Raw genomic sequence first — 13,226 nt, 5'->3', positions numbered from 1 at the left:
CAAACAAACTCTGAATTATTTTGTAAAATTGTAAAATACACCAGGGCGTAGATAGTAGAAAAACTTCTAATCATTAATAAATACCATATTCCCAAGAAAATGGTTAATTATATATCTTAATGACAGAAAGATTAACAATTGGAAAGCATTATTATTATTATTATTATTATTATTATTATTATTATTATTATACGTGATCCTCTCCAAGGACTTATCGCTGGAGGGTACCCCCATACAATCTGTCGTCTACTTATACATAACTAAGCTATTATAACTATATATTATAACTACATATTATAACTATATCTACACACAAAGTATATTAATAGTATTTTTTTGTCTGTAAATTGGATGTGTTCTCTGACCGATTGCCGGTCATATGTGGAATGAAAAGCCAAGTTTTCGGGAGAAAAAAAAAATTGCTGGAATAAAACTTACTATCTCCATATGAAATCAAAATAGAATGTGAACGTCTAGTTCAACGGAATCTTTTCGAACTGCTTTTCGAACATTATTTGAACTGAATGAACTGCATTATCATCCTGAAACATTTCTGCCATTTTCTGTAAGAAAATGGATCATTATAGGTTCAATTTGTCTTTGTTTGGAATGGTATAACTAACTTTTTCTATCTCCATGAGAAATGAATGCCTATCACATGCATTTCTGAATGCATGAGATAAGGAGGCTCTTGAACCAGGGGCAGCTCGTGCATAGGCACTGCGGAACTGCAGCACCCCCAATTTTTTTGATATATAAATATATTTATTAATTTATTTAGATTTGCTTGTAATATTTAATTTTATCATCAACAATCTTATACAATTCTCTTATTTTGTATAAAAAATCATAAAAATCCATCTTGTAGCACTTAGGAGGGCGAAGGACGCTAGCAGCACTGTGTTTACCACAGTGCCATATTGCTATGCGCGCAAGCATATGCACCTCATAATGAAATGCGAGCTATTAGCATAATGCGGCACTGTCCGCCACACAGTTCCACTTTTTGTTTATATGCAGTTTGCGCCAGTAGTAGAGTGTTCGTAGTGCTTATCGTGTTTACTCCGTCTCTTTAAATATTTGGACACTACAATTAAAGACATAACATTTGTTATAGTTAATTAATTGACTTTTAAGTAATTTTGAAGTATACCAAACGGTATAATGTTATCGATAATAAACAATAGTTTTTCATGTTTAATTTTTATTTTTTTTTATTTTTACCATAATTTTGATATTTTATACAAAGGTATACACTGTACTTACAGTGTGTATGTATATTTTGAAAGCTGTAGCATCCCCATGATTTCAAGCCACGAGCCGCCACTGCTCATAGTAGACAGTTATGGTCAGCAACCTATATGTTTAAAAGGCATTTAGTACAATGCTGCGCTTATTAATTAAATAAAGAATGCAAAAAATTGAAAATTCTACAGCATTAGTTATATTCGTCAGCCTTGTAGGCAAAGCGGATAGCGTATCCGCTGTTCAACAGGTTGTGGGTTCGAATCCAGCAGTGGACATAGATGATTGTGATTACCTTTAGATGAATTTCATCGCCCTGCTTATTGGATATTTGAAGTAGCTTGAAAAAATGTTTCATGCTTAGTTTCCGGAGCAGTATTTCCGGCCTATGTAAAAAAAAAAATATATATATAAAACTAATAAAAAAATAAAAATCCTTAACCCAGGCATGATACTAATATACTTATAGGCTTACAACCTTTCGCGAATGGGAGTCAGAAAAAATACTCTTTGGGCATCAAATTTCTCGTTACAAATGTTCAAGTCGGTGAAGCATTACGAATTACAGAAGAAAAAGTCCCTCTGGATATTACAAGACTTTTTAGACATTGTCTCTCTGCATTTTTTCTTTCTTTTTTAATGGAAAAATAATATTTAGAGAAAATTCTTGGTTGGCTATTGGAAGTATTGCCGCCTTGCAGAGCCAGTGGAGAAGTTTGCGTCAGCTTTGGAGGATGCCACCCAAGTTTGGTATTCTATACATTGACTACATCATTATTAAAAAAAAAAAAAATAATAATTAATTAATTAATGTTTTCCCCTATCTCCATCAAAGGCATTGCAGAATTCAGTTTAAAATGAAAATACAAAGCGTGATATATTGCCGTTTCAAACGTCATGATTAAAAACTCTGTGGTCTATAGATAACACTCCATCGTTTTGGATATATAGTTTGCTGTATATCCAAAACGATGGAGTGTTATTTTGAGGGTGAGTAGGCTCAACAGCCTACTCACCCGGAAACTATTTAGAGTACATCTCCTCATAAGACATCATAACGAAATACTGCACCAGAAACAAGATCGAACAAAATTTCCTTGTTAAGAAGTACAACTCAACGGCTACAGGAAGAATATTTCATTAAAAATACTTTTGAAATAGCCATATGAATGACACTCGTAATACATACAATGTTATAACAGCCATTCTTTTGCAGAAATGTTTCTATTTACACTGCAAAGGCCCTCAAACATAATATAAACGTCACCTTTTGTGTTCAAACGACCCTTAAAATTACGAGCGCTATCATGATTTCCTCAAACTTCCCACTATTGAGAAAAATACCTAGGAGTCTACAAAATCGATTTCATATATGAGAAGAGGTATGTTGGACGACTGGCAGATCGTTAGCGATCAGCCAGTCGTCCAACTTATTTTTAGTAACACAATACAAACGTGGATAGATCAGACTTTTAAGCGTCTCACTCAAACGTAATGAAGTCGACCGAATGACATCTCCAGAAGACTACATAATGTGGATAAAGTTCTGACTCAAGTCAGAACACGACACGTGCGTTCGTTCATGTGTAATACCGCTGGTTAAAAAAAAAAAGAAAAAAAGGTAACGATTTTGAAGACGTGCAAGATAGTTGACAGGATTGTGTGTGTGTGTGTGTATGTGTGAGAGAGAAAGAGAGAGAGAGAGAGAGAGAGAGAGAAGCCACAAAGTTTAATCTATCACAGTTGTTTTTTCCAGATGTTTTTTAACGTAAAAAATTCTGCAGACCAATCCCATAATTTCTATTCATGTATCTGAGCATTGGCCAACCGGTAATTCATAAATTTTGCTGTCTATCTGTTTCTTTCTTTTCTGTCTAAAAGAATTATTATGATTACCTAATTAACTCGACAGCCATCGCTCTTTTAATACATTTGCAAATAAAGAAACTTGCCTGTTTTCATTGATATTATTCCTTTGTTATGCAAGTGTTTGTTTTCCCTTATCACTCTTCACTCCTAATGCATTAACAAACAGGGCCTTGCCAGTTTTCTTTAGTGCTGTAAGAGCCCACTATTTGTATTATATAATTGTTTATATTTGTTCTTGGTCGTTTACATCAGTGCTTCCCAAACTTATGGATGTAAAGGCCCCTTTGGAAAAATTAAAATACAGGGTGTTTCAAAAACAATGTCCCGATTTGAAAATTGTATATCTCTGTAACCACGAGCCACAAATGAATGCGACTTGTACCGTGTGCCATATTATACCATATTTTATTATATCATAATAAAATATATTATATTATATTTTATTTTATTATATTATACCGTATCATACTATATTATACCCAATTACCATTCATTCTTTGTGAAACACCCTGTATTTCACGGCCCCCATCGAAAAAAAAAAAAATTGTGATACACACATATATTATTATAATATTATTGTATTTATATTCAATACAAAACGTACACAGCGAATATTGCAAAAATCAAATGCAAATATTACATTTTTAGAATCGTACATACACATTTGACATTATCTTATATTTTTATATAGATAGATATATTTTGAAATGAAATTTATATGAATAAGCATATATTTACTAATATTCATTAAGCGCCGAAATACGCAGGAAGCAAAATTTGTGAACCAACACCAATGTGTGATTTTTTCCATTAAAATATAAAAAAAGAACAAAAAAGAAATAATAAAAATTAAATACGTTTCTTTTAAGATAACAAAAATCTACTTAGTCTTAAACATTTTAAATTTGTTTTCATTATTTCACTGCCCTCCTCAACAAAACTAACGGACCCCAAGGAGACCGTGGCCCACTTTTTGGGAACCTGATTTATGATGTAATCCAGTGGTTTGAGAACCACTGGTTTACATCATAACTCAAAACTCCGACTGGTAATGTACCAAGTACTGGATCGACTAGGTCTCTATTATTTATTTATTTATTTATTTTTGTTAGGAGTGTATTTTGAACCAGATTTAATTCAAGAAATTAAAAAAAAAATTGACTAACTCAATATTCTCCATGCTTATTAAAAAATCATTTCTCGTGGAATCAGCATTCGAGATAGGCCAGGAAGGATTATTAAGCCATCGTGTTTTTTAATAATTTATTTTTATTAATATAATTTGCAGCAATTTTTCCTTAATAACATTTATTTAAAAATTTTAATTTTAATTATAATTCTTACATATCTGTGAATTAATTGATTCTTCCCCCTCCCCCCCTCTCTAAAGGTGACGATCGCTCTTTCCTAATCACGCCACTGTTCAAAATATCATTTTGTAGTATCGCTTCTGCGCAAACGATATTTGAGGATTGTTAATGCAGTAATTTGGAGAAAATCAATCCTTCAAGTATCATTAATAAAACTGTATCCAATGACGATAAATGGTCTCTAAAGTTTCATGACATGAATTTACAATTTCTATAAACTTACATTAATTTTACTTAGTATTCAGTTCTTAGTGCTAAAAGAAAATGATTTGTGATAGCTTTAATTTCATTATTTATCTGTTACAATACCACAAAAAATACTGTTTTGTAGTATTGGAACATAAAAGCTAGTAACTAAAATAAAAAAATTCTTCAAATTACGATCAAATGTCAAATATCCCATATTTTAATATAATAATAATAATAATAATAATAATAATAATAATAATAATAATAATAATAATAATAATAATAATAAATGTCTGAAATACAGAAGCCTATTGCATCTCACATTTATTGGAAAATTGCCAACCAATGAAATGAACCGGTTTATAAGCTGTGAGGCTCTGTATAGGGGTTCAAAAGCAGAGTCGTTTAGTAGCATTCTTTGTTCCTGCCTTAGTGATGCCTAACTGCGCAAAGATTTTTGACGGAAAATTGTTGATATACATTTTTATGTGGACTAATTGTGGTGAATACTAACCTCACAAAACATAACAGGATTCCTGCGGGCTTGAAAGTTAGATTCCTCTCACAGGGCCATAACTTAGGATATTTTCCACAATTTCTGAACATATATAATTCAGTTTTAAAGTTTTTGTAAACACGTAACATGCATGCCTAAACTTTCATGCATAAGAAAAGTATTTAGACATAAAAAAACGAAATATCATTCGGATACATTTTCTAAGCGATCCTGGAACTTTTCATTGATTCTGAAAAACAGTATGCCGTTTCCATTTTAATTTCCTAATTCAAACTTTCTGTCCTTCATTGCTATCTCTGCTTGTCGTTTTAAATAGAATAATGGGATGATACTGAGTATTTTATATAAATGTTACTGAATAAATATGAGTCAGTACAAATAAAATGCAATTATAAGCTACACCATTAAATACAGAACTTCCCACCCATCTAATGGTCACATTCCATTATTTGACCATTAATTGGGACATAGCACGCTATTCCAAATATAAGAGTTTCTCCTTCAAAACGTAAACAGTACTGTCTCGCTCAAAGCTCGGATGACTTTTTTTTTTCTTTTTTTAAAGTTGAAAAAGTAATTCATTTCATAATGATAGTTGTCAGGTGAATTTGTTTTTGCGTATTAGCACCTGAACACGATGAACTTTATTATTTTTCTTGTGCTGAGCTGCTCACGCGAATGCATATAATTTTTTCCTTTTTTTAATTTATTATTTTTAAAGTAAGATCCTGTCTTCCGTAACGGTAAATATTACACACTTTGAGATGCGAAGGCCTCAACGGAGCGAGACTATAGATTAATGATGGTGGTAAAGCCACAAAAATAAATAAATAAATAATCTTTTCCAGCTCGCGTGCTGAAGCACACACATTTCGCACTGTTATATGTCGCATTTAAAGGAAATTTATTCAGTTCTTCTTGTATATATATTTTTAATTAAATTTTATTATAAGTTAATTTATATAAATTAAATATATTTAATATATTTAATTTATATAAACATATATAATATAACGACTTTAATTTATATACATATAAAATTTAATTCTTAAAAAGTTACATTTTTTTTTAATTGCAAGCTACTTATTATTATAAAAATGCAAACAAAGGAAAAATATATTCACAAGACTTTTTTGAGTCAATTTAGAAAACTGAATCGAATGCTTTACCGTCATGTATAAATTTAGTTTAACAAGTTTGTCAGTTAAAACAATGACCTTATGTTTTTCACGTTTCCATGGGAACAGTAGGTTCGTTTTTCTCACAGGAATCAGTGCACACTTCCGCTGTCATCAAAAAAGATATTCCCAATAAACTTTCATGTTGTTGTTGTTTAATTTGGTTGTTTGCACTTGAAAGCTTGCCAATTGCTTGAGTTTTGTTTGATTTGCAGCCAAAGCAACCAAAGCTTAAGAGGTCAGTGTATTTATTGCTGCGTGTTTTTCTAGTATGTATATATATATATACACACAGTATATATATGGATGCTTAAATGGTTATTTATTTATTTATAGAAATAAATAGAAAAAAAGCGATTAAAAATGATTTTCTGGACGAAAAACCTTGCTTTCTCCACATGATAGTTTTTCGCGTCCTAGATGACGACATTTAAGCCTATTATAACCTAAGGTTGGTTTAGTATTATGCAGTGGCGGCGCGTGAAGTTTTAAGTGGGGGTGCTGCAGCACCCCACTTAAAACTTGACGGGTCGCCACTGGTATTATGTAATCAGGGCTTGCTCTAGAGACCAAAATTGTAGTTTTTCGAGCACCCTGTCTGCAATAAGTAAGATAATAGTGACATTCATAAATATCCATATAGTTCGCCCACCACTTCTAGGTCCTTTCTTGGCTTTGTGCCAAGAATAGTCGATTCATGCTGAAGGGGAGAAAGAAATGAAGGATGTACGAATTGGTCGCCAACATGCGAAATCACGTGCTTTCTTGTCTGTCGCTGTACTAGCTTGATTTTTGTTGTTCTCTTTTTGCATTATTTTTTTATTATTAATTTGTATGATGGATCCAGTACAGTCAACAAGTTCTATTGTTACACGTTTCAGTAGCTCTTGCAAAAGAATATTGAATAATGTGCTGACATTCTGCGAAAAAGAATCGTCAGAAGGCCGTCTTCTTGTTCCCCTTTCTCAAGTCATAAAACGTGCAAGTGCAATTGCGGGCGTATCGGGGTCGACTGTTAAAAGAATTCGTAGGGAATCAAAAGGTGAAGGTAAGCCAAAATTTAATCTCCTAAAAAAAAAAAAAAAAAGCGCCAGAGTAAAACCATCGAAACCGTAGCTTTGAATGATTTTGATGTAGACGTTATAAGAAGAGCTATTCACGAATTTTACGTATTCGAGAAAAGAGTGCCAACTGTTCCGAAATTGATTCCTGTGCTTAAAGAAAAAATTAATTTTCCTTGGAAAAGAGAAACTTTAAGGAAAATACTTCATGAAATCGGATTTTGTTTTAAAAAGTCCCATGAAAAGGAAACTTATCATGGAGCGAAGTGACATTGTTTTATGTAGAACGCAGTATTTGCACGTATTAACACTCTACACTCTAACACTAACACTCTACGTACATTTTTCCAACTGTTATACAAGCAAAATAGTTACACTTTAAAAACAACAATGTTCGTAAAAGAAAAGCTAAATTTTCCGACCTGTAATAATAAACAAACTCAGTTTGTTTATTATTACCTCCCAGAAGACAGACTTATTACCCTATTATCGGAATGGATTCTCCTTTTTCTGACATGCGCAGTAGTTTCGAGGGACCTCAAATCGGTGGGCGAACTATACCACAGTGTGATTTGAATCCTCAGCCTGTTGGCTGGAGGGAAGAAACACTATCCACTAGGCTAAACAGACTGGCATGTTTCGTTGTAATTTTGCTAACAATTATTTTCTCGCGTACCACTTTTGGCATGTCCCATAGATTCGCCACATGCGTTCTAGTTAGCCCTCGTAGAAACTTCGAAGACTAAATGTGCCTTCATCCAGAGGCGCGTCGGCAATATGTGGAATGTGTGCAACGCACACAGGCGCCAGGATAGTAAAGGTGCCAAAGATTTCAGGCGAGAAGGAAATACTTTAAAAAAAAATATTATTCATTAATTATATCAAAATAAATTACATTTTTGTTTAAATTTTAATTATATTTTATAGATTTGTCTTAAACAAATTATTTATAATCACTTATTTGTTATTATTCCTTAAGATCTTATTTTATTCTGATCCTAGTTCTAACAAGTAGTTTAGCGTAAACAAGTAAAAACTTGAATTTGCGTGAGTTTACTGTTTTTATAGGATAACGCGAGTTTGAATTTGTTTAATCTTGTTCACACTCGCATTTGCTCTAAACATATATAAGAAAATCTGCTGCAATTTTTAACTTTATTCTATATTCTGTTGTAATCAGCAGAATATAGGCAACATCTTGCAATGTACCTGAATCGTCATGAGAAAAATTTAAATCATTTGAACAATTGCAAAAAATAGACAGAATTAATTACATCCTTGAAAAATAAAACTTGTATTGATCATTTGCAACAAACAGTTTTAGATAATGAAAGGAAACGTTGGGATGAAGTTATAAAAAGAATAATGTTTGTAGTACAGTTTTTAGGCAAACAAAATCTAGCTCTTCGTGGTAAAAGTAATAAACTTTAAGATCGCAACAATGGCAATTTTTTAAAATGCATTGAGATGTTAGAAAAGTTTGATCCTTGTATATCGGAATACACGCGACGTGTAGCTAATGATCCTGACTTTAAAATGCCATCCTATTTAGGAGATAAAATTCAAAATGAAATACTCACTTGATTGACATCAAATATGAAAAATAACGTTTTTATGAAGTGTTTTTTTTTATTGGGGAAACAGGGGCGCCAACTAAAGTTTTGCACACAGCTGTCGGATACTACTGGCCCGTCCCTGCCTTCATCGTGCAGCGCGATATCTTCCTTTTGGATGAAAGCCCCAGGTTCGAAATGAGTCGAACGGTTAATCGCAACTCAACTGTACATGGGTTTTCTTTTTAAAAAGAAAACTAGACTATCAAAATCTTGAGTTTCCAGTTCAAAATATTAATTTTTCCAATCCATAATGCAATAATGAATCGCATACGACGTTATCTTCATTGTTCTTTATCTCGACCACAAAAACATCGTTTTATTATTTTATAAAAAATTTTATATATTTTCTTGAATTTAGAGAGGTACAAAATAGAACTTGCCTAGGTGGGGCATATACCCTAACAACGGTCCTGCACCTGATACAGCAAGGATAAAGATTAAGGCTACATTTAATAACTGAACTGCGGCATACATCGTAAATAGAAAGTGATTAATTCAGAGTTTATCAACTTCTATATTAGTCATCGGTCAGTGTTCATGCAACTGCAGCACAGTTAAAGAATCAGAGGTCATTAAGAACAGAAACATGATGGTAAAAAAAAACGCAAGAAACGATCAGACCACACTGATAAAAAAGAATAGGAGAGAAATTAAAAGAATTATGGATTTCTCCCTTCATACATCAGTGAATTCTTTTCATCAGGAGAAAATTGAACTCCAAAATCTATAACCTTGATTTTCTTAGAAAAGCTGTCGTGTACAAGCCGAATATCATCAATGCTTGAGTTCGACCTATATGGTGCAGAGTTCCGGACCACCACAATACACACTCTTAAGATTGAAAGTGTTGGTATAACGGGTTCCAGAAAGTTATTTACTACTATGAGTGCCAGATGTTATACTGATATTTTGGACAACTATGTTGCTAAAACTGGTAGCTGTATAAAAAATGATCGGTTGAAGATCGTTATTATAAGGGATGTGGTGACATGGTTTTGGGGCTACGAGTGAAAATGTTAGACTTGTTAAAGCAAAATCACAGTCTGACCAGTATGGGATGTTTTCATGCAAGTTTAAATGTCGGCAGAGCGAGATCAACACATCCAACTACAGGATTAGTTGATTGTTCGGAATTTCTTTCAAAGCAGCTAAGGCTATGAGGCCTGCGTGATCTATCTGTAAATTGCATTTGTGCTTTCTATTTGCCTATTTTGCGGGATGAGAGACCTGAATTTTCGGGAGGGAAACCCCTCTCCCTCGTATGTGACCAGAACAAAAAAAAACCCTTATAAGTTTCTAGACTGCATTCGAACCCAGGTCATCAAGTGCATCGTCAGTACCGACTGAGCTACGGAGTCTCACCTTTCCAGAAGAGACCCCCCCCCGTATAAGATGGGCTAACTCGTCTACATTTGAAAAGCTAACTAATATTATTCGCGTCCTAAATGGGAACCTAACCTCTGTTTTCCAGCCAAAGAACTGTCATGATTGCCTAAGCTATGACCTTTACACTATAGGAACTGATTGCCATTTTGGTAGAAGAACTGGACTGAAAATTGTCCTTTTAGTTTTCAGGAGACACCACTTCATATCAGATCATTTCAGTCGTGATTACGAATACTCCATAAAACTCAGCGAAAGTCGACAGAAGTATGTGAACCACGGAGATGGTGTTCAGAAATATTATTATTATTATTATTATTATTATTATAAAAACCTCCATAGACTCAAAGACTCATCGTGGGAGGTCCACTGTTATATACGCAGTTTATCATACCGCACCTTAAATATATTTACTATCTCTGTGCTCACCACACTCTCGGGCAATACATACTAATCACTCACCACTCTCCATGCAAAAATCCTGCTCCTCACTCCCTTGCTCACACCCTCCTTATACAGCTTTCAGGGATGACCTCGTCTTCTCTCCCAATCTTCACCCATCTTGTGCAAAACCTCCCCGACATTAATTTGGCAATAACCTCTTAACAGCTTATGTCTCGATCATATCCCCCCTCCTCCTTCTATCCACCAATTTCTGCAAATGGCATTTTGTCAATCTGTCTTCATACTCTACATTCCAGAGACCAGAAACCACCTTTGTCGATCGCCTATGAACTTTTTCCAACGCATCTTCATCTTTTAGAAAACCAGATGACCAGATCTGTGCACAATAATCCATATGTGGCCTGATCAAATCCTTATACAAAGGGACCATAACATCCTTACTTCTACAAGTCAGTGTCCTCCGCATCATTCCTATTATACGCTGTGTTGTCTTCACAATTTTAGTAAAATGCCTCCGAAATTTTAGGTACTTGTCTACAATCACTCCCAGATCTCTTATATGCTCTACCTCTTCCAAGATATTTCCACCGATTGTGTACTTTATATCCCATGTCTGCTTCCCAATTTCAAAACCTTACAATTTGAAACATTGAATTGACATTCCTGCTCATTTATTCCTTCAGTCAGTGTATTCAAGTCCTCTTGCAAAGCTACAGCATCCGCTCTACTCCTGATAGCCCTCCTCAACTTTGCATCATTTGCAAACAACTGCATATCACCATTCAGACCTCTCCAAATATCATTTATATATAAATTAAACAGCAATGGACCCAAAACAGACCCTTGAGGTGCACCACTAGTAACTTTCCTCTTCTGGAATATATCTCCTCCATAGACAGCTCGATGATACCTATCAGACAGCTAATCTCCAATCCAGCGAACTAATCTACTGTTCATCCCCATCCGTTCCAATTTAATTACCAGCTTGTCATGTGGCAATTTATCAAACGCCTTTGCAAAATCTAAATATACGACTGTATATGCAGTCGTATATTTCGATTTTGCAACCCTTATCCAACGCATTTGTCACTTTATTATAAAAAGTAAGCAGGTTGCTAAAGCACGATTTTTCCTTTAGTAAATCCACGATGGCCGCCAAAGAGCATTTTTCTGTTGTCAACCCAATTCTGAACTTTATTCCTAACTAACTTCTCTAATACCTTGACCACAACTCCAGACACAGACTGGTCTATAATTCAAAGCCTTACTCTTATCACCTCCCTTATGAATTGGAACAATTTTACCCTCTTTCCACTCTTTTGGAACTTGACCCAATGAGAGACTCATGTTGAAGAAATATGCAAAAGCTGTTGTTAACTCTCTGGCATATTCCCTCAAGACACGTAGTGAGATAGCATCAAGTTCTATAGTCTTATTTTCATCAAGTTTATTAATTCCTCATATGCCTCCTATTCACTTACTAACTTCCTTCTCCTCTTTCTTTCCCACTGCTTTCAAGTTCTGCATGATGTCACATTCACAAGAATAAAATACCTTTATAAATTGCTCATTAAATATCTCAACTATATCCTCTGCAGCGGTTATCATTCCTCCGTTTTCATCAATCAGTCCCATCTTACCATGATCATTCTGTCTTCTACTGGCCACATATAGAAAAAACTCCTTAGGATTTTTTTAGCCGCTTTAGCTAACTGCTACGCATACTGCTTTTTTGCTACCCCTATCAAGCTAGTCAACTTCCTCGCCTGCTCTTTGTGCTTTTCATGCAACTGGTTGTTATAAATACTCATTTTGTGTTTCTTCCACAATACTTTCTTCTTCCAGATTGCATACCTTATCTCTTGATTCATCCATTTTACACCTACTCTATTTACCCTCTTAACCTTTAGAATACATTGTGATATTGCCTCCACCAAAGAATTCTTGAGTAGGGCCCAAACAGCATTGATATACTTTCATCCAGTTCCTCTTTCCAATTTATTATCGCAAGCTCTTTCCTGAGCTTTTCATAATCACCTGTCCTATAATTCCACATGTATCCCTTTCTAACAGACGTCCTCGAATGACTGGTCACCCTGCATGTGATCACCTCGTGTTCAATCTCGCTAGCTGGTGGAAGATTTGACACCTCATTTATAATAACATCATCTGATGAGATGATCAAATCGAATACTCTTGATCCTCCTCTGCCCTCCGTTACGTGCTGCCTAAGGTAAGTGTCTTTCAAAAACTCCAAAAATTCATTTTCTTTACCCCTAGATGCAGTTTCTTGCTTCCAGTCTATATTACCATAATTAAAGTCGCCTATAATGATAACTCGTTTCTTGCTAGCTTGGCCAATTTGCCTATACATTTCCTTCTCATTACCCTCC

The sequence above is a fragment of the Typopeltis vanoorti genome, chromosome 24 (genome assembly GCF_054136105.1).
Source record: "Typopeltis vanoorti isolate ZY-2024b chromosome 24, IOZ_Tvanoo_1.0, whole genome shotgun sequence".
Taxonomy (NCBI): domain Eukaryota; kingdom Metazoa; phylum Arthropoda; class Arachnida; order Uropygi; family Thelyphonidae; genus Typopeltis; species Typopeltis vanoorti.
This window is presented reverse-complemented; position numbering follows the sequence as displayed.